Raw genomic sequence first — 24,155 nt, 5'->3', positions numbered from 1 at the left:
AAAAGATAGATTAAAATGGGAGAATGCTCTTTTTAAATCCTGGTGGAACTAGCGAGGCAGCACATTTGGCTTTGCGGTTATTGTATACACTGCCTTCTTGGCATCTTGCATTGACTGGTAAGGTGAGAAAGGGTGTCTAATCTCTTTTTCAAAGTCTGCCCATGACAGGTTTTCTTGTTCATTAAGGCCCTTAAAAATATGTGCAGTTGCAGAATCAAGCGTTGTGTATACTGTTCCCTAGGTATTTGAAGAACTTTAAATATATCATGCACTGTTTCTGAGTGCTCTTCTATGCAACAATCACCTCATTTTTTGAATGGTTTAATCAAGGTTTTGATGGATTTCATTATTTTGATGGGGCTACTTGGTGCAATATTTGGGAGTGCATTATTCTGTCGCTCATTCCTTTTCTTAGGTGGACAGGGTTGATGGTAACCAGCAGCAGGTGAATAAAACCCCCCAAATTGTATGGGCCATTGAGTCTTTGATTTTGATTTGACAATCAGGCCTAGCCACAGCTATAGACATTGGTGCATTGCTCGCTTGTACATGTTGGAGTTGGGGCTAATCTCAATTCCATTAAATGTTGTCCCTTGTTTTTTTTTCTGAGATTTAACACCAGATGCTGTTGCAAATCTGTGCACCTTTTTATGAAGTCAGCCTACCTCCTGACAACAGTTATAGTTCTCACCAGTAATCTTATTAATTACGGCTTCCATTTAATTTATTTGCATTTGGCACTGCTTAAGCTCTACATCCTTCTTGTCATTTTCCTGTAGCATTTTGACCATTTCTTGTTCAATAGTATGAATAGTATGAAATTCGTTTTCTCTATCCATGTTATTCTTTTGAAGCATCTGCATCTCCAAAATGGTGTCATATTTGTCTTGTCTATTTGCATCTATGACTCCTTTTAACCATACCAGTTCCTGTTCACTCTCCGCAAAATGTATTTTTTTCTGAGATAGCTGTTTATCCAACACACTACTTTTAGATTGCATCTCTATGTTACATTACTCTAATTCTAATTTAAACTCTTTCCCTGTTCACCTGCCTCCTCCAAACTGATCTGTAGTTTATTAATTACTTCAACATCATTCTCCTGTAGTCTTAAAGTCTGATTGTAAAGAAATCAACCTTACTAAGCAATCTTTTTCGGCATTTTTGTCTGAAGCCCTGAAAAGTCTTAATAGGCAAACTTGGACAATACTGCCTTCTTCAAAAATGGCATGTGATGACTCCTTTTTTGCACCTCACCACCTATGCGATCTTGCCATAAAATGGCATTTTCTGATGACCACACCCCATGGGCAAATAGCTTTGCCTCCAGGTAGATCAGCAGCTCAGAAAATGTTGCTTCAATTTGGCACAAAGTGCCACACTATCACCTCACATTATTAGTTCCATTTTAAGTGCACCAAATGGCTGTGCTGAACACACTTGCTATGCCCATTAACTGCTTTACAGTTTGTTCCCACAAGGCAAACGCACCAAAATATGTTATGGATTTTGTCAGAGGGCTATTACATAATTTGGGTGGTATTTTAGAACCATGGTAAAATAGTGGTGAAATAGTGGCAATGTGGTGGCACAGCATATCTATAGTGATGCCCTATATGATGTGACAAGACTCCCCTCTAATATCTGTATTCTGCTTAGGGTCAACTGTAAGCGCAAGATAGCAAACTTTGTACCTGCAGGGTCACAACAGCGCTAACTATCATTCCAGTCACTTATCTACGAGACTGGACTACTGTCTTTCACAGATCTGCTCAGCTGTCAGCATGCACAGCGGAGACATCACACTCACACAATCTGTCTATCTATAAACTCACAGTAAACAAATGACATAACCTGGGTACTGTGAATAATGTATCAATACACATGGTCACTTTTAGAATGTGCATTTATAATTGAACTTACCGATTGAAAAACAGCAACATTGAACAGTGACACCAATAATCAAGGGAATACAATTCAGCAAAAATAAACAGCAAGAGAGAAATTTCAATACGAACTCAGCTCAATGACACAATGTACGTTTCACCCACTTTGACCTTGGGTTGTGAATATTTGGCAAGAGCCACGTTTAGCATGAAATACAATTTCCCCAAATGACATTTGAAAGGTGCTGAAATATTTTACAAAAAAATAACACTTTCCTGACTATGCCAGGGTCCATTCGCACATGTGCACCTCAATTATCACAAATATACTCACATCAAATTTGAGCAAGGTTATTTGTTGTCTGGCCAGAATACAGCAGTGCCACAACTCCCACACTCAGACAACTCAGATAGAAGGCTGCAACCTCCCTCCCACCCGTCTTCTTAGTCTCCTGCCTGGGAGAATCTTGCCTCTCTTCACTGCACGGCTCTGCTTCCCAGCTGCTGACAGCCAACCACCCTCCTGTTCTACTCTGGAGAGGAAGACTGACCCACCTCTTCAGCCTGCTAAATTTATATGTTAGCTGTGCCCCTCAAACTAAATCCTCCCATTCTTGTGATGTTTACATATCATCCAAGCTGATTTCTCTATAAGCATGGCATCATAAAGAAATGATTGCAACAACACTTCCTCTGAACAATAAGACAGTACAGAGCATGTATCTCCTTTCATAGTTTGTACACTGAATCACAGGCAGCAAATTGCCTCACGTTAAAACAGCACATTATTTTGACATTTCATCTGCCACATTTTGCATTTCTTGCTTAAGGGTTAATTATCAGTTACTGGGCAGTGTTAGTTGACTGTTAATTGTGTTAATAGGTGTATACCGTGCAAGCTGGACAGATGATCTATTCACTCTGAAGTGAATCATTTTAAACGTGCTTAATGTGCATTCTCATTTGCTGTTTGCATTTTGCATTCAGTTTACTACCTCCACTGAAAGTAATGTCATGTCCCACTTACTGCCTTTCATATGTAGTGTCCCTACATCTCCACTATCTCTCTCTACACATCTTATCCTTCAACTTGTCCTTCCTTGCCAAATAAACAATTATGCAAAACATCATGTTCCACAATTTAGCCCCAATTAGGAATTAGTGAGCAATACAGAAGTTTGCACATAACTCACACTGCAGGAATACAACAGTGATAGACACAACTCAAGAAACCACACCTTACATGAGCACTGTTGCCCGTACAATAAAATTAAGTAGGAACCAATGGCCAGTCCAATGGCCCACACCAAATTCACATAGTTTGAATGAAATTGAATACAGACAATATTATGACAATGAACATTACACAAACACATACACATTTTGCCATTAAGAAAGAATGATGTTGGCAAGCAGCTAGGTCCCTGGTGCATAAGGTCAGAGACTGGACAGATGAAATCATGAGAAACAGGAAGGGAATGCAGGTATTCTTTCCAACAATGGGGATGCAAATTACCTGATGGTAAGAGGTTTTTAAGGATGGGAACAATACAATGGATCCAACTGCTGAGGTAAATATGAAAAGATTTAAAATGTTATGTTTTATGTATCACACTGTCACATCTCACACAATGATTGGTAGAGATTTCTGTACTTACTCATTCCACTTCTACTCCTCTTGGAGCAGCCAATTGTAAACCAGTTCTGACTAATACATGTTTCAATGATCACTGTCCAATAGAAACGCGTGAGAATGAAAATGATTTTATTACACATGAGCTAACTAGCAAGCACATCATCTTTATCACGTGGTTGTAATAGGCCAATGAAGTTGTAACATGTATGGAAGCACCTATATTAGCCAATGAACAAGGAAGAAGTTCAAAAGATGTGTTTTCTTTTTCTGTAATTGCTATATAACCAGCCATTTTCAAGAATTAATGTGAATATCAGGTAGATGTTTCCCTGCCTTGGCAGTTTAATAGATTTTTGTTTTTCTCATATCCTGTGCATCACATTTGTTGGCGCGCTGGATACATTTTTATTGATACAAAAGGGTCTTGCCTTACACGACAATAGGCAGGAAAGCTGTCTCTCTTTGATCCATTCAGAGGTTGAGTAATACCTTTCCAGCACAATAAGCTATCAGCAGGATGACTCCTGGGAACCAAGGTTCAAAACTCACACCCACAACAAAAAGGCAGCCGCACACCATGGTGTTGCATAGCAAAGTTCCTTTGAAGCTTCTGGCTTAGGAAGATGGGAGAGTTAGGACAGGGAGTCTGAACGGAAGGGACTGGAAGAAGGGTTATTCCACCTTGGCTTTATGCGGGCTTCTCATTCCTTTCCCTCTCCTTCACTTCCTACTGAACAAAGCACTTAGGCTATGTAAAAGAAGGCAAAAGTCAATTTGCTCATTCACTTTGATTGGTCCAGAAGCAGGTTTTATTTTACTCAATGCCTTTATTTTACTCAATGCCTTTACAAGGAAGGGGTCTCTTACAGCTTCTTTGATTCATCCTGGACTCTTAAGGATAGAAGAGGTAATTTGGGAGGGCAGTCCAAAGGCCTCTGCCAGAGGTGAAGGCAGGGGGTCCAAGGCAAAGAAAAGCTCTGTCCCTACCCATCCGCAGGGAACATTGAGGGTGACTGCTGTTGGACTAAGACCTGCACCTTCTTCCAGCTATGCCAGTACCTATACTCCACACTGGAGTTGAAGGACCCCTGGAAGTTCCAGCTACCCTCCGAGGACCAGGTGTGAAAAGGAAAAGGACTAATCTTGTCCGTGAGTCCCTGGATTGAGTCTCACAGACAATCCATCATACTACAGTGATTTCCACATTGAACCAATCTGGACTGTGACTCAAACCTCTGGAAGCCTTGACTCACTTGTTGACTCAACACAGTGGTAACCACCAATTTGGGCCAGCTCGACCTTTGAACCAACCATGCAGGGCTCAAATACTGCCTTTTGAACCACATGAAATTCTGGTTTAAAATTGCCTTGATGCCGACTCATTGCCTAGCCCAGCATAACTCGCCAACTTCAAACCCATTACAGTTGATAGAGACTAATAAGCCAACCTTTTGCACCTTTTCCTAACAAGACATTTCTATTTAGGTGACATTGTCACAATTTGTCTTGCATTTCATCCCAGCTGCAGTAACTAGAGTGCTTGCTACATCCACATTCTGCACTTTCTGTTTTCTTCTGAGTGGTAGTTTTTTGCTAGTATTAATATAGCTAGTTATAATGCCTGTTGGTGTGCTTAATTAAAGTCTATGGGTCTCATTACGACCCAGGCGCTAATGGGTTAACGGCGCCGTAAAAGGCTGCAGCGCCGTTAACCTATTAGCGCCTAATTACGAGGTCCCTTTGCGGGACCCGACCTTAACGGCTGGTGTAGACCAGCCGTTAAAGTAGGGAGCCGCAAAGGGACCTTGGTGCTAATTACGGTGCCGCAATTTGCGGCACCGTACTTAGCGCCTTCCCCATTCCCATTGAGCCCTATGGGGCAAAAATGGGAATGGGGAAGGGCCATGGAGGAAGGGGGAATTACTGCCCAGCCAACCTTGTAATGGGGCGGTAATTCCCCCTTTCTCCATGGCGGAGTCGGTAATTTACCGGCATGGACCATGGTGCTAATAGCACCATGGTTTAGCGCCGGGGTCGTAATGAGGCCCTATATATTGTTATAGGACCTTGAATGGACATTGTTTTACTTTGGAATCTAATACTATTGCTGTTTGGGTTGCTACTGTTATCACATTCACAACCCTCTTAAGTGCACAGCGTGCCCTCGGCTCACGTTACCACAAAAGGCAGGGGAGGTGCCTCTCTTGACTGTGCATCATTCTCTTTATGCATGGGATCACTGCTGGTTTGTAGTAGTGTGAGGGTTAAGTGGGTATTTAGTCACTATTCACCCTTCTGCTGCAGAGCAGTAGTCATTTAGTCACATTAACACCATAAATAAGTATGTTCTATTAATGTGGTGTTGAATTATATTGGGCCTCATTCCGAGTAGGGTGGTAAGGGTTAGCGGTCACCGGTAACGAGACCGGTGCCGTTAAACCCTTACTGCCCTACTACGAGTTCCCTTTGCGGGTCCTTCCTTAACGCCTGCTTTTAGCAGGCGTTAAGGAAGGACCCGCAAAGGGACTCCATGGTCAATAACGGTACCGTAATTTACGGTACCGTTATTGCCACCTTCCCATTGAGCCCTATGGGGGCTCAAATGGGAATGGGGAATGGCCCTGGTGAATGGGAATTACCGGTCCCTCCGACCTCGGAATGGACCAGTAATTACTCCATTTACCAGGCCGGAGTTTGGACGAGTTCGGAGGCAGCCATGCCGCAAATATCGGCGTGGTTACCTCCGAACTCGGAATGAGGCCCATTGAGTGCTATTAATGTGGGTCTGTACAATGACAAGGGCTATACATTTTTCCATCAGGGCGATGTTGTCCAAATCCTAGTCTTTTTTCCTGGGTGCAAAAATGCATTTAAATAATGGTTGTGTACTAGTGATATGTTTGCCCTATTGCTAATTATGCTTTCACTGGTGCAACGTGTCTGTGATATTGCCCTTGGATGCTGTTTCAACCATTGGTCCACATTACAGAAACTTTGCATTGGTGCAATCGCAATTAGCACAAGAGCAATGTGGGGAAAATGCATATGCTTTAAATGTATGTTGCACAAGAGTAAATGACTTGGACTAGGGTAAACAATATCCTGGTACATACATGCATTACAAGAATATACCATATAACATAAACTTTGCAACAGTGCAAGTGCAATTTTCACTTTGGGAAAAAACGCCCTTTTTCAAAAAACGTATCTTTTCAATTAATTGTTGCCCTTCCCACTACTGCTAGTAAGAGGGGAAATATTGTCTTGCTGGCCAACATATGTGATTTTTGAACATTTGCCCTCGTGCTAATTGTGCTTGCACTGGTTAAAAGTTTCTGTAATACTGCAGGTTTTCACACAAAAAACACACATAGGACCTGATTTACACAAATGTTATAACATGGAAAAGTCGCTTTGAAAACATGTTTCTAAAGCAGGCCCTTAGTGTTTGCACTCGAATAAACAGCACATATCGCCGTGCATTATATACAGCGCAGCAATCTTTAGCTAATATTGGCCACAATCTTTTGTCACAAAATGCACGTGTTGTTTTTTTTGCCAGCATGTAAGAGAAATAATCCCGGTGTTTGTCGGCTTTGAACACTTAACGATTTAGGCAGGATTCCACCTCACATAGCACCATGGCTACCACCGACTTGCTAATTCTGCATTTTGTCTTTCCGAAGCAAAATATCAAGAAAGCACACTAGTAAACTGGTTTATTGAAGTCTCTAGATGTTTCGTTAAGTGGGTTTGATGTATCTGTATATTAAAACATCGAGGGCACTAAACTGCGTTACAGTTTGTCTAGCTGATCTCATATTTCATAAAGCACTGATACCATTATGCAATCAGTGGCACCGAGAGATGTCCTGCTGCAGACGAGATCTCTAATTACCTAAGCACTGAGCCAAAGCAGCAGCTTGGGTATAGCATGCCAACAGAACATCTGCTATGCTCGTCCCAGTGTGTCTCCCTTCTCCTCAGCGCCGTGTAACTCCGGAGGAGAATGCTTCACCTCGGAACAGGCACCGGGCGCGCGCCAGGCATTCATGGATCATTTTCCTGGTGGTCTGAAACACAGTAACCTGAATCGAGATGCCAGAATAATTCTCTCTCTCCTGGGCTCTCCAGTGCGTACATAGTTCCTTATTTAATTTATGAAGAGGGAGCAGGGTTCTTATGCCGGGTGTGTTTTTGCAGTTTTAACATCTCAATATCTGAGCAGAGAGATATGATTTTAGAGGAGATTGCATTTAGAGAGCTTTACTTTCTTTGGCAAATGTTTGAATGAAAGCCTGACTCCATGAATGAATGCTTACCTTAATGGAGGTATGACTGCAGGAATGGGGGCGTGTATGAATACATTAATAATGGGAGGGGGAGGGGTGGGTGGATTGAAGGACGGATGGATTCTGGACTTTATTGTGATGCATTACAGTTTGTTGTGATGAGATCACATTTAATATTTGGTTTATTATGTCAAGGTAAGAAACATGGTTACACTTGGCAACAACACTGAAGATTTCAATAATTTTGTAACCAACATAATAAAATAAAGCTAAGATCATAGACTGCAGACTAAGCAATACAAGGTGATGTATGTTCTGGCTCACGCTATGTGCGCTAATGAAAGATAGCCACAAGTAGCTATAACTGCATACTATATTTTTTACTGTAAACATACTTGTATTTAAAGCACACTGACAAAAGTAGTTTCCTCTCTCTTCCTTGGTTTAACTTCTAAACAAAAGAACGATTCAGTCAACACGTGTTTCACAGTCCGTAATTCTTAAGGGTCATATTCCTGGTCACAGTATATCACATTATATCATTAATGTGGCAATAAGCCCCAAGACAGTGGGCCAATACAGCCCCAGTCAATGCCCCGGGGCCCGTAGTTACAGGCCCGAGCGTATTTTATAGTCATAAAAGAAGAAAAAAGAAGGTTAGGGTTGGGAGGGTGGGGAGGGGATAGTTTGTAAGGGAGGGGGTGGAGGAAAAAAAAAATTATCTGAGTCCCCGGCGGGGGACGAAGGCAGCCTCCAGCCATGGGGAGGCTCGGTGTGGGGATTGCCCCGTTTCGAGCCTCCTCATTGGCTAAGGGGCCACAACGCCCCCTGCCAGGAACAAAAGGCACGTAGTAGGTGCAAGGGATTCCCAGCCTGCTAATTCCCTGGTGAGGGCCAATCAGAATGCTTGTTGCATTCTGGTTCCCCCTTTCCAGTTACTAATGTGTCGTTAAGCCCCCATTCCAAGGGCTGGAATGGGGGTTCACGATCCAGCTGCCAAAGTGAACGACGCAAGTGAAGCAAAGGCTATTAACGAGGGATCTGGGCCGTTAACATCCGTTCCGGCATTAGGAATGGGAGCTTAAAGCTATTAGCACCCCTGGCTACGAAAGCGGTAACCCACGGTGCAAAAAAATGTATTTTACTTTATTCAACCCACGGTGCAAAAAAATGTATTTTACTTCGTTCAACGGGATGCGCGCAGCGTCCCGTTGAACGAAGGAAAATACTTTCTCAATTTGGCCACCATGGAAAGGGAAGTGAGTCTCCGTAGGGAGCCCGCTTCCCATTCCATGGCGGCCTGCAGGAGCGGAGAGGAAGGAGCGGTGGCGACGGGGAGTACCGCCGCCACAGAAATAAGGAAAGTGGGTTGGTGGAAAAAGACAAATAAAAAATAAAAAATATCGGGATGGAGGGTGGGGGAAAGATGGCGGCAGGGGGAACCGGCTGTCAGGTGGGATGGAACACAGGCTTTCACTGGTAGTTCTAGAATGTGTTCCTAGTCACCTGATTGGCTTGCTCCCCCTGCCAGGGTGCTAATCAATATGAAACTCAGTGAGCATGATTTACAAATCGTTTTCCAATGGGGATTTCCCATAGGGAAAGGCTTCTGTAAATCAGGCCCAGTAAGTCTAAGTGATAACGAAAAACACTTATACTTGGCAACATGGGGAAAAAAACTAAAGAAATATGTTATTGAAATCTGATCTCTTAAAATCTGGCTAACATAATTAATATGTTTACAATATAGTTATGCATTTATTATTATTGATACATTTTTTATAGCATAAACCTGGTTTGGGAGAAACAGAGTACTGTACTGATCATAGTCCAAAATATTGGTGGCGAGAATATAATCAAGTGAACAGCAATAATAATTATCACAGTACAATATAAGAATGGGGTGTGCACAAGATAGCTAAAATGTAGTTTACTGCTAGGTGTTGGGAGAGCAAGGTCTTAAGTCCTTTCTAAACTGAAGGAGTCTTGGAGCAGTCCATATTGTCATTGGGACAGAGGATAGCATGAAAATTACGTTTTTCTAGTTTTCTCCTTGCAGGCCAGTCTAGTTTGTAATCTGCTGATGGTCTTACTGCAAGAAGATCATGTGCCATCTGATGTTTTTAGTTTGGCCATCAGCGACGCCAGCATACCTGCAGTAGTTGAATTCTAGGTGAGGCATGCAGTTTTGAACGAAATACTGGCAGGATGGGGTGCCAGTGTAATTCGCACAAGGTGGAGGAGATAGAGTTAAATGTCCTACAGTTAGTGAAATGGCAAGCCATAGAATCTACCCAGTCTAAATTCGGCCAAAGAGTTAGCAGAAGCATATCAAAACATGCTTTAGAATGCTGTCCCCAGCCTGGTTCGAGTAAAGTCTCGCTTGCTGAGAACACAGCCCAATAAAAGCTGGTACTCAGCCAACATGCATATTCTTAAAAAAGCTAAAACCAAAGCTATGAAGCAGTTGAAAAAAAATAAATTCCCGGAGAACAATACTATCTATTCCCTTGCTCCTAAAGCATATAAACTAGCCATTTGTGATGCAAAGAAAATCACATTATGACCACAGAATCTATCTCCAGAGCAGCCGCCATTTCTGAGGAGCTCTTTAGAATTTTGAAAGACCTGGAGAACCCATGCCCCTGACGATCACAGGTGATTAAAGACTCAAACTGGTGTACGGCCCACCAAAATGATTTTACAGATAAGTTAAAAAATATTAAGACAGACATTGCAGCCAAGTATGCTGCAGGAGACAAGCCTAAAGGTAACCAAGCTCCCATGGGGACTAAGGTGATTTTTCGCAAATTTGAGTTTCAAACAGTTAGAGAGCAAGAATTGACATAGGTAGTAAGGCAATTTAAGCCCACGAATTGCAAAGGAGACATCTCCCCCGTGCTTACGTTGAAGTCATGTGCTCACCAGTTAATTCTGTTAATCACAAAATGTGTTAATGCCTCCTGTAGAGAGAACTGCATACCCTCATTTGTCATACAGGCATGGATTTAACCCTGATTAAAAAGCCTTCCTTGGACCCTAATGTGCCGGGCAACTACTTGCCCATTACTAATGTTCCCTATCTATTGAAAATTCTTGATGAGGTGGCTCACCTACAAATCAAGGAGTTTCTTATCAATCACAAAATCCTGGGACAGAAACAATTTGGTTCCAAACGTGCACAGAGTACTGAGTCTACCTTATTAGACCTGAAAACTAACATCATCAACTCTTTTGAGAAAGGCAATACAGCACAGCTCATGCTGCAGGATCTGCATGCAGCATTCAATTTGGTGGACCATTCCATATTGGTGGACAGACTGCAGAATACAGCCGCTTTTTCATTGTCTGCAACAACGTGGTTAAAATCTTTCCTCTCTGACCGCAAGGCCAAGATGTTTATTAAAGAGACCATATCTGAGGAGTTTTCAGTGACATGCGAGATCCCGCAGGGCTCATGTGTGTTGCTAACACTATTCAATATTTTTATGTTACCTCTATTTGAACAACTAGACACAGAAGGTATAGTGTATGCCAACTACGCAGACAACACGCAATGTCTTATCCTCCACACTGGGAATGATGTCACTGAACCCCTTACCATCAACCCCATTTAGGGCCGGTTTCAAACCTGGATGTACGTCAATGGCTTGAGCTCAACGACTCCAAGACAGAGCTCATGGGTGCAGCTTCGTAGCTTCGGAAGCTAGGCCGAGAATATCAGAGTTTTGTCATTACATGATGTGCCATTATAACCCAAGCTAAAGTTAAGACCTTAAAGTTACCCTGGACCAAGAGCTGAATATGAAAACCCAAGTAGACAGCCTTTTCTCACTCAGGTACATCCTATCACCTATTACTGTTTTGCTATTTTCCATATGTAATGAACCCCTCATTGAAACCAATTAAGCAGCAATAATGAATGTTGCTCCTGTTCACTGAATTGCTGCCTTTATCAATTGATAGGTTAAAATAATGTCCATAGCCATCTTTGACTGATAGTAATGCTGGCATTTAGTTGTACTACAGAACTGCAGAAACGTCAGCCCGGAGACCCTTACCTAGCAATGAGGCAGGGAGACTGCAAACTCTAGATTTCAGTATTATTAGAATATACACCCTATTCCCACTCGCTCCCTTTGCCCAAACCACACTTCTTTCTGTCACTGCCAGCATGATACTCTTCACCTTCCTGATGCCGCTGCACCCCCTTTAGGTCAAAGTGCTGCAAATTTGAGGCCTCCGCATTTCACCTTTTATCTTTTCTGATCCTTGCTTCCTCATGAAGAACCCCATGCAGAGTTCTAGCATCACTCTCAGTCTGCTGTCCTGGTTCTGGTTCAAAACCAGGTGAGTTGTTGCTGCTGGGGTCTCATGGGGGACTTTCATTTTGGTCTATGTGAGGTGTTCAGAGGCTTGTGTTAGACGGAAGGGTAGAGCACGAGGAGGAACGACCAGGGATTCTGTCCACTGCCCCACGAACACATGAAAAACGCCATTTTGCCATGCCCAAGACAATCCCTACACTTCATGGGCAAAATTCCCAAAAGGACACTGAGTACAGCACCTGAGCATGCTAGAGTGCTCTTTGAGGAGTCTATCCGCATGCCATGTAGTAAACCAAGCAACGCAATATGGGTGACTGTGGCCCCACATTTCAGGTAGCCCTTTCTCTGTCTCAAAGGTTCTTACCGCCCATAAGCCTTAGCTGTAGTGCATGGTCATTACGTGGTAATTAAGTGGAGTTTACAGATTCCTAGTTTATTGTTGCACATGGAATAAAATGTGAGAGAAAGAGTGAGAGGGACTGACAGTGGCAATGAGAGCTAGTGAAATTTGGCCTGTATGCAAAGAGTCAGTGGTAGGTTTGCAGAGTTACAGGGTTTGCCTTGTTAGGGCCTACTCCCCTGTTCCCCAGACTGCCTCACCTTTAAGATCAGCTACCACCTTATACTACATACACAGAGGATATGTTAGAGGAAGGATAGCCCAGAGGCAACAAGTTTCTTTTGGAAGCAAGAAAACGCGGCGCAACACAGGTTCGAATCCCAATCTCGTGCTTAGAAACCACTCCCTGTATTAAGCGTGTTATAAATGAACAATAAAATAAATAAATAAATACCCCCCTTTGCAGACAGCCACGACCATTGGCAAATGAACACTAAATGAATCATGACTAAGTACTGCTCTTTAGCTCTATCACACTCTCCCACATCAGCAGCTAACCAGACCCCAAACTCTAGTATAGTACATTTTGGGCGCTTTCATTTGGATAACATACTCACAAGTTTCTATTCAAAACCCATAAAAAGCAGACTGGCACATAGGAACCGGATATTTTTGACCTGCACCCATCAACATACCAGGCGTCACATCTGCGGCTCCCACTATCCCACTAATGACTCCCCACCCTTTTTGTCTTACAGAGCCTAGCGCAACAAATGAGTCCACCCATGGCGGCAGAAGGCAGCTATGCTCTGTGCTATGCTCTGTGTTTCAGATACACAAAGACAAGTTGTGGAACGTGTTTAAAAAATCTTTCCTTCATCTTGGACTGAATCTCACATGGACACTGGATGCATTAAAGAGGGCGATCGAGAAGATGGATAGTTCATATTTGTCAACAGTGTTTTATTTTATTTTTCAATGGCCTTCGATTCTATTTTATATTGTCCATTTTGGTAGCCATATGACTTTTTTTTAAAGGTTTTAGCTACAACATTTTGCAAGTTTGCATTTGCTGAAGTAACATCACATGACTACTGACTTGCCTTTCCCAAAAGATCTAATAAAGGTACATGTTTGCCTCTGTCTTATCCGAACGTTGCGAGTAGCGCCACTGTCTTGGATACAGTCATCTATCAGATTGTATTGGAGAGCTTAGATTCAAAAACTTGGGATCTCATCATTTTAAACATTTATATTAAGCCTCTTCAATGCCTACATTTCAGATCACAGCTACAATAACCTACACAAATTGTGTTGTACCCTCCGTAAAGCACTAGTGAGAATTTGAGTCTCATGGTTTGACATCATGGTGGCCTGGATGAGGGACCGCTGGCTTAGTCTAAATCGAACAAATATTTCATGTCTTCTACTTGACACTGACCACCTGCAGGTGAAAATAATACTCTACATCTATTCCTGTCTCCTAGTCTAAGAGTAATACTCAAGAAAATGTTAAATTACAAGGAGTCATCTTCAGCACTACTTTATTCAGATCCTCACAAGCCAATGCCATTTTTAATTGCCACGTTTTTTTATTAATGCTATTGTTCCAAGCTCATACATTTCTATCAAAATCTTGTGCCACAATGTCTTCCAAGGTATTTTTAAGATCACATTTGGCCGATATGGAATCCGCTTTCTAGTGGCTCATAATGGACCAACTTAAAGTCACACAGAGTACAAAGTATAGCAGCCGGATTTTCACCAATTACTGTGTTCTCTCGTTCCAAAAAAATCATCAGCAAGATGGCCCACGCTGCATAGCACATGCCTGCACTGCTCCGTGAAGTAAAGCTTTTCATCCAAAAGCGGAGTTTCCGAACAGTTGTCCAAGCCTTTGTCTTTCCCATGTGGATGGTGGCAACACACTACTCTCGGAAGACCGAGATGCTGCCTTGGTCCTAAGCTGTCCAGCACCCTGTAGCATGACTCATTACAGGAGTAAGAACATTCAACCACATAACCCCATCCTCAAGGATCTGCAATGACGACCCCAAATAAGCATGCATCTTGTTTAAGACTACCCCATCACCTACAAAGTCACAAACACACGAACACATTACTTGTCAGAAACACTCAACATCTCTGGATGTCAGTGCACCACAGAAGGCAGAACATCAGCAGGCTGGAATCAAACAATTGCTAGAGGGGGAAAACGGGAAAGGGACCTTTTCCTGCTATGAGTTCTGTCTTTGGAACATGTTACTAACACATATAAAACTGCTCCCTCAGACCCACACTTCAGCAAGGACTTGAAGAACCTTCAAAGAACACCTTGACAATCACTGAGCCCACTAATCAACTCTACTTCTTCCCTACTTGGGTTCCTTTCTCCCCTCTCCCCTAAAAAAGAGTGAATAGGAAAATTCTTCCTGTACGAAGGGACTGTTTAGTAGCCACAAAGCACAAACTGATAAACGTTTGAACTGTATAGTTTGTATTCTTAATTCTGTATTTGTTATTCCTTCATTGGATGTTCAGTTTTGCAATTATCTTTTATGTTTCTTACATCAAGAGATGTTCTTGTGTGTTAAACGGCTAATCATCACATGCCAATACATGTACATGTGCCAACCTCCACTGGCTCTCCCCTACTAATCTGCTAAGCTATCCCGGCACCCTAATATTAGCCCAATGGGCGTGTCTGCTTTGCAGAATGCTCTGTTGCATTCCTGATAGGTTATTGCTAGGAATGCAAAACTCAAATTGTGTCTCACAACAATGGTGAAACGGTTACACGTTTCAGGCAGAGATGTGACTATACGTTCTTGCTCCTCATAAAGACACTCTCTTAAAGAATTGAAAAAGGCACAACCTGAAACTGATTAATCCAGAGGAGAGACAGAAGCATCCTCCCATGCATGTGCGTGCATCTCAAGCATGCAGCCGGGGCCTGTAGACTGTGTCTGAATGGATGACTCTCCTTGTCCTGCCCTGAGAAAGCTGGTGATTTGCTATAGTGTTCAGTGGTTTGGCATCCAAGCCGGTGCACTGTTCTTCTGTGCTACTCTGCCTCTACAACAGACTACTTTGGACATCCTTCCCAATCCCACGTTCTACTCATTCTGCCTCTGTGCCTGCAGTTCCATGGCTGTTGGCGGCCATTCTGTGTTAATGCTGATGGAGGTGTTTTGTATGCTGTTCATCTTGTGTGCCATCCTCTACTGTTGCTGCTGGTCCCGTTACCCTTGATGACTCCTATCTCTGCTTCGATATAATGAAATGGTTGCATTGCTGTTTTCTAGTTTACTCTGGCAACATTAAACAGGGTGGTTCAACATAAGATTTTGTGTGGATAATGCAGGTCAATTAAAGTTCTGTGCGGGGAAGGGCTTGTTCCCCTCCCTCCCTTCGTTCAGCCTTCTAGCCTATCACCAAATCATATACCCCAAATCAATTGCAAGAGTGAAAGAGAAAGAACATAGTCACACAATTATAGTTTTTGGACACTTCCCAACTGTGAGCAGAGCAACAGTTTCAAACAGAGTCTGGAGGTGAAGCCTGTAGTGTATAGGAAGACTGAGTCTGCCATTAAGTCCTCCACTCAGACCTTCCAGGATTTTGCGGCATGAAATGGCAAATTTTGCGGCATGAAATGGCAAATTTTAAGGCACAAACCTTTATTTATTGCGGCATTTTTTTGGGACATTTTGTATTATCTGGAAGGTGTTAGATTGCCACATTGTAGGAAAGAGGCAGAATGCAAGGCTGAAAGAGAGTCAGGGTGTCATTATTATGTATCTTTTGTATTAATTTAATAGGAAGAATCCCGCATGTCTCTGGCTTGGCAGAACCGTTGTTCAATTTTGCAGCGAATAGATTTGCACTTCAGCCAAACAACCCAAAATGTACCTTTCACCACCAACTCACCCCCTCCCCTAGTTAACTGCTTGGTCGCTGCTGCTTCCCCTCCAACCCTGCGGTGTCAGATCAGTCCCTCTAATGCAGGATGGATCCGATGCCGCAGGGTCCGTTTTTAGTTTTTTTTTGTTTTTGTTTCCAGTCCCCCACCTCCAATTTTGTGAAAGCGGGGGACACCCCTGCAACCCCCAAGGCCGAAATACTGAACATAAGTAGCGGGTGACACCCCCGCTCCACATGTTCGGTATTTATAAAAATCGATCGAATGGTACTGGCAAAATAGGTCAAATTGTACCATTTGATCGATTTTTGGCGGTCAAAATGGGTAGTTTTTTTAATAGAAATGCTCTCCCAACTGTGTTCTGCAAGCTCCCAGCGCGTCCAATGTAAAATGCGACCCAGAAAACACGTTTCTATCCTGTTTGAGGAACAGAAATACAAGCGACATATCAGTGGTTCATACCTTAAATAAATGTATGACCGGGTCAGGAAAGACCCTGGGGGTCATTATGAGGTTGCCGGTCCGGAAACAATGGTACAAGTAAACTTGCCGCTACTGTTGTTTCCGGACCGGCAAACTATGAGTTCTGCGAGTGGGTGCCTTTCAGCCCACCAATTGTGACCTGGCGGGTGGAACGGCACCGCTCGCAGAACTTGACGGATGCACCAGCACTGTTGCACACAGTGCCGGTGCATCCGTTCCCCCCATTCCCATCGAGTCCAATAGGATTCAATGGGAATGGGGATTTTCTTTTTTACAGCATCTGGCCAAGGGACTGCCAGAAAAGTATGACTCCGGCGCCAGCTGTGCTGTTTTTACCGGCACTGCTACCGCCGGACTTGTAATGAGGCCCCCTGTCATGCAGTGGCACCCCCAGCTCCCGTGCGCGTAGGGTTGCCTACAATTTCTGCACATTTAAAAGTGCATCTTGTGTGGAAATTTAGGATGCGCTTTTAAATTGGCAGAAACGCCCCCGATTTACTCAAATCCACAAGGGACACCTGAATGGGCACATTTTATTAAAACATGCCCATTCAAGTGTCCCTTGTGGATTGGGCTGCTCTTTATTTGGGCGCAAGTGATGAGATGTGTTTGCGCATTTCATTTCTTGCATTTATACGTTTTGAGAATCTGGGACCCCGAGGATTTTAAGAAATAAAACTAGTGGGATTGATAACGTTTCTTTGGATGGAAGTACCCCCAGCTGCACCTATGTGGAGATTCCTGATTTCCTTTCCATCATGTTATTGAGAAGTGAAGAATGGATATAATCTATTGTGGGCACATTTCAAAGAGACGCTGAGGAAAGAAGAAACACCTTCGGTCCAACACACTCAGCCAGACATACTTGGGATGCTCTCAGCTCAGCAGATATCCCCACTTGCAACCCCCTCAGTACCCCTCTTTCCTAGTCTGACCATGCTCTCATGTCCTCTCACCTGAATCTCTTATGGCTCCCGGCTAAGCCTCTGCCTGCACTGCCAGTCTCCTTCTCCGTCATTCGACCGAATAAGCAAGTGTCAGTTGCTGCTTTTGCAGCCACTTGCATTCCCGCTCCCACTGCTGCCACAGACTCCCACACTGACTCTGCCCTTGCTAGTCTTCACCTATCTATTACCAACACCCTTGACATGCTTGCCCCTGGCATGAGGAACCACATGGTGCCTGACTCCAAGCGCAAGATCTGGTACGACTGTGACCAAGCCTCTCTGAAACACAAGTGCAGAGTTGCTGAGCAGAAGTGGCAGGCATCATGCACATCCTCTGAGACCCTTATTGTTGTTTTTCTTCCTTGTTCCCTCCCCCTCCTTTTTTGTCCTGTGGCACCTGTAGTATAATTTAGCGTGTTTTGGAGTGCAGCGCCACTGCATGAGATCACATTATTACTGGGCTGTGGTACAGCAAGCCATGTGTTGCCAGGGTAACATATGGACATGTATATGAAGACAGGCTATCTATTTTAAAAGCACTATATGAAGACAGACTATCTATTTTTAAAAGCACACCATTTTCTTTTACCTATATATATATATATATAATAATCAATCACCTCTATTTTATTTCTCTGCTGTTGCCCTTTGACTAAACCCATTCACCTTACCTTCTTTTATTTATTCAAGGGACTTTATCTGTTTCTACACACTCAAGCCTTTTAATTTCATGTCTGGGGTGCCATGGTTTAATTTGGTTTACATGAACAAACTGTTCTGTTGCTGTTTCACCTTCAGTTTTCAAAATTTTATAAACCACAGGAGAGACCTTATCTATAATTCAAAATGGCCCCTGCCAGGCTGCTAGAAATTTGGAATTTTTCTGTTTACCTTTTCCAAAATGAAATTTATACACCTGATCGCCCACACAATACTCTTTCACTGATGTCGTTTTATCATAATATGACTTTGCACTGTCAGCAGCTCTTTCTAGATTTCGCTGTACAAAAGCAAATGCATGTTGTAAATTCTTCCTCAGTTCATCAATGTATTCATGAACTGTTGATGCGCTCACAAGTGTCTGCTCATGTGTTCTGTATAGCAGGTGTTGTGGTAATACCATTTTCCTACCTGTAAAAACCTCATGTGGGCTAACACCTGTTGCTTTGGCAGGAGTTGATCTGATTGCCATTAGAACCAAAGGTAAACGTAAATCCCAGCTGTAACCTGCTTCTGCTACAAATTTCTTTAATATGTCCACAACAGACCTATTACAGCGTTCAACTCCCGCAGAAGAAGCAGCTCGATATGCAATATGTAATTTTCTTTTCACACCCAGTATTTGCCATACCTTACTCATTAGAGCACTTGTGAAATGACTCCCTCTGTCTGATTCTATTCTTTGTGGTAATCCAAACCTTGAAAACATATGATTCACCAGTATTGTAGCTGCTGTTTGCGCACTACAATCTGATGCAGGAATACACTCAATCCATTTCGACATCAAACACCCCACACTCAAAACATAACGGTTCCCCCTGCTCGATCTCTTTACAGGCCCTACATAGTCTATTTGCAAATCTGACCATGGAAGAGTTAAGCCTCTTTTCATTAATGGCGCTCTATGCATTGGTGAAGCAGGTTTAAATTGGGCACATACTTGACATCCTCTAGTATATAATTCCACATCTTGGCACATATGTGTCCAGTAAGCATAATCTTTTAGTATTTCCAATGTTTTTTGTGAACCTCTATGGCCTGCAGTTATTGCATCATGTGCATGGTGTAGCATTAGCCCTCTGAATGAAAGGGGTACCACCCACTATATCTGTCCTGTTATGGACTATCTAATCATGAGTCCATCCTGTAGTCTAATTCGTTTTTTATTCTTTAATAGCACCCTCAACCCTTATTTTCCCATAGAATCATTTTCTGTTAAATGGTTTTGTTCAGGATCTATCAAATGATTATAATAGATTCCCAGAATTTGATCATCCTTTTGTGCCTCAATTAGATCATGATCTGGTGTATCATAACTCCATTGTACTACTGGCTGATCTATCTCCTTTGGAGCTTTAGAACGTGTTACTGCATCAATTTGTATTTCACCAAGTAGATGTTCAATGGGTAGCAATTCTCCCATCACAGCCCCAATTTTAGCCAGCTGATCTGCCTTATCATTTCCCTCCTTATCCTCTCCTGAAGTTTTTACATGCCCACAAATTTTCCTCCAGTATATTGTTAAATCATTCTCTGACACCAAGGGGTCGATTCATGGAGCAAACGTGCGCCGAAAATCCCAGCGCAGGCATGCGCAAGGTGGTGCAAGCGTGTGAAACCCAGCGCACGCGCACACGTGCGATTCATGGAAGACGCTGCGCGTGTTTCCCGCTGTCCATGCGCCAAATCCTGCCATGGCATACGCGGGCACATACGGCATGCGCTACGCACATAGCGCGGCGCTCATAACCAAAGTGGGCGGAACAGTGGGCGTAACACTCGGAATGGGGAATAACATGTGAAAAAGAAGGCGTAACTGGGGAAGTACTGCAGGGAACTACACGGAACGCCCACACGCACGCGAACAACCCGTATTCATGGATTCTAATACGTGAAACCCGCGCACGGCAAACGACGCACACAGGCATCAACGCGTCCGCCACACGAAGGCAGGCGGAAGCGTCCCAGCGCACAGTATAAAAGTGCACGTAAACAACAAACACGTATATACAGCTACGATGAATGCCCCATTTGTTGCAGCACTGATCGTGGGACACCGCAGGAGGAGGAGAATAGCCAGGGCACGCATTTTTGCACCACGGACAAGCCTTTTTGGGATGCCTGACGACCAGGTCTACGGCAGGTATAGGTTTCCACCCCATATCATCCTAGACCTGGTCAGGGAGTGGGAAGATGACCTTACATCCCCCACCCTTTGCTCCCAAGCATTGAGCCCCTTGGAGAAGGTGCTTAATGTCCTGCATTTCTTGGCCACTGGGTCATTTCAGCGGACTACTGCCATAGTGGGGGGGGGTCTCACAGGCCACGCAGTCACGCTGCCTACACCAGGTACTGGCAATCATGACAGCGCGCCCCTCAGTCCGCAGGCACATATACATGCCCAGAACACCCTCAGAAAGGCAGGCCGTTGTCCTGGATTTTTTCAGGGTGACACACTTCCCCAAAGTGCTCGGTACCATAGATTGCACCCATGTGGCCCTACGTCCACCTAGGGCCACTGAGCACATCTACTGAAACCGCAAGCACTGGCATTCCATCAATGTACAGGTGGTATGCGATGCAAAGGGAATCATCACCTCTGTCTATGCAAACTACCCTGGCTCCACCCATGACAGTTTCATATACAGAATGTCCGCCCTGAGCCGGGCCCTGGAAGCTGGGCAGCATGGCGACACCTGGCTCCTAGGTGAGTACAAATGCCCTTGCACATGCATGCATGTCACACACACACACAAATACATAAACCCCAATAATCACAACCATTTACACCTCCCCAGGGGACAGTGCCTACCCTCTGAGCAACCACATGATGACGCCAATCCGGAACCCCACCACACCACCCCAGGTAAGATACAACGACGCCCATATTGCAACCAGGGCCATAGTGGAGCACACATTCGGACTGCTCAAGTCACGTTTCCGCTCCCTTGACCGCTCTGGCGGGCAGCTACTCTATGCACCCCCAGTAGTGTGCAGGATCATTGTGGCAGCATGTGTCCTGCACAATGTTGCAACACGGCAGGGCGTACCGGTGGACATGGTGGTGCCCCCACATCCCCAACCACAGGCACAGGCGCTGCCCATGGGAGGGGACAGGGGACGTGGCGAGGAAGCCCGGACCCAGCTTGTGGCCACATTTTTCACCTAAACACCCACCCCTGCGGAGTGCACACAGGCCTGGCACATACCAGGTGACAATCGATGATGACAAAGAGACAGTCGACTGTCACAACCCTACCACCCTGAGATAGTTGCCATGGAAGTGCCACATTGTCTGCATCCCTAGCTACTTAAACAAAAGCTATCCTGTGTGACCAAAAGGCACACATATGACATGACATGATATGGCATTTGTAACGTGCCTATACACAAGTGTTTCAAGGTGCGACGAGGCAGGGAGGGGGAACAAGGGAAGACAGACAACGATACTACTAGGCCAGGTGTCATTTAGATTGCGCAAGTGCAGGGGTAGGGGGAAGGGAAAAGTGCAAGGGGAAGGGGAGGGGGGAGTGCAGTACAGGGTAAGTAGAACAAAAAACAAATAAATAGGCCAGCTGGTGGCAACTGCAAAGGTAAGTGCAGACAAGTGCTGGGAAGGGGGGGCTGTAGGGATAGAGAGACAGTCCCGCAGTGCAGGGGTTGCCAGGGAGGCAGTGCAAGTGGAGAGTGGCTGGGCCAGGGACCGGGGTCGGTGAGAGTGGCCCAGTTGCAGATCCAGTGCAGTTCCAGTGAAGAATTTAGCAAGGGAGAGGGAGAGAGAAAGCAGAAGCAAAGAGGAAGGTCTTGAGGTGCTTCCGGAACCGGAGATGGTTCTCCTCAAGTTCCAGTGAGGCAGGAAGGCTGTTCCAGAGGGAGGCCCCTGCCGCGGAGAGAGATCTACCCTCAGCTAGTTGCTTTGAGAAGCGGATGACCCTGACATGCAAGGTGTGAATCACACACACCTGCAAAACAGGCCATGACCATCACTGTTATGTCACTCAAACCCTCCCAAACCACAACATGACATGGCAAGCAATAGCCATACACCAACACAGTACCAATAAGGTACACATTGCCATGTCAAAAATGTACAGTGGCATCAGACAATGATGCCTGACATGGAATCAGATGAAATGACTGACCAACAACCTCCCACCCAAAATAAGTCATTCCCAAATGCATTACAAAAGTTATAGACGTAACATAACAATGAATGCCTGTCTACATGCACATTGTGCATTGCAAAATCAACACTGCAGCTTCTGTGTGCTGTGTCCAACTCCTGCAACGCACTGCTCAGCGCACAGCACAGTGAACAGCTATTGTGTGTGATGCACACCCTGAGCATCACATCTAAGCGACAAACCACATCAAAAAGCAAATTAGGCATGTACAGGATCCATAATTGGTCACAGAACATGTGCTGCAGGGACACAGTGGGCACCAGAAGGCAAACAGAGTGTACACGTGGATATCCAAGGGTGGTTGTACATGTAGTGCATCATAGTGCAAGTGTGTGGGTCAGTAAGGACATGCACTCAACATATGCATGTGCAATCAAGTGACCATCAGTGTCCTCTACACATCACATGTGAACATTCACCATGTGTACACCCCAACCTCACACCTGAAAGGTAAACACAACACATGAACAGGCATTGATCAGCAGAACACAACATGTACATAGGATACCACAATTACAATGTCAGGGTTCCCATCACACTGCAGGGCAAGGCAGCTATCAACAACAAAACACCACCCCTCCCTCACAAATGACCATGACACACTGAACAACTGCACCTGGGTCATGGAGCCTTCAACCCTCAATTTCACCTGGCCACAGGATCACCCTTCCCCTTCGTCACCATCTCCCACCTTGTGTGTAAAAAGGTGCCTGCACCCTCAGAGTCCACCCTCATTTGCAAAATCACAAAATCCAAGCCAGAAAAACGAACCAGAACACCCTCCAGTAGATGACTTGACGTAGCAGTACCTCACAAGGGCCAAGTACTACCACAATGATGTAACAACCAAGGTAGCACAGTAAAACAATGTCACAACAGGATCTGAACCATGTGTGGTACATAACATAGAATGATGCACCATGAACGGATGTGTACTGTCACAGGTCCGGTGTACAGGCGCAGGAGTGGCACCAAACAACCACCCCCACCGTGGCCCGGGTGCCTGCAAGGTCAAACTCACACAGGCCTCTGAGACCCTGGTGGGGAAGGAGAGTCAGGGATATGCAGTCTGGACAGGTGTTGGCACACTGGATAACTGGAATGAGTGGCAGGAGAGGGGAGGAGGAATGACACATGAAAGTAGGGAATGCACGAAAATGTACTTCCTGCATGAACACATACACAATCCGAACAAACTTGGACATCATTGTCATGGCCTTCTGTAGTCCAGGCTTAGGAGTGGCACGAACCAACCACCCCCTCTAGGGTTTTAGCGCCTGCAAGGTTGGGGCTTACACAGGCATCCACAACCCCAGCGTGGAAAGAGGGTTAGGGAACATTGCTTGGATAGGTACGGGAAGCAGGAACACCGGGTAGAGGGTACAGGGTTTAAAATTGGTAGGACTCCGGGTGATTA

The sequence above is a fragment of the Ambystoma mexicanum genome, chromosome 1p, assembly GCF_040938575.1.
Source record: "Ambystoma mexicanum isolate Mex_15411 chromosome 1p, UKY_AmexF1_1, whole genome shotgun sequence".
Classification (NCBI taxonomy): Eukaryota; Metazoa; Chordata; class Amphibia; order Caudata; family Ambystomatidae; genus Ambystoma; species Ambystoma mexicanum.
Note: the sequence above shows the minus strand (reverse complement) of the source record.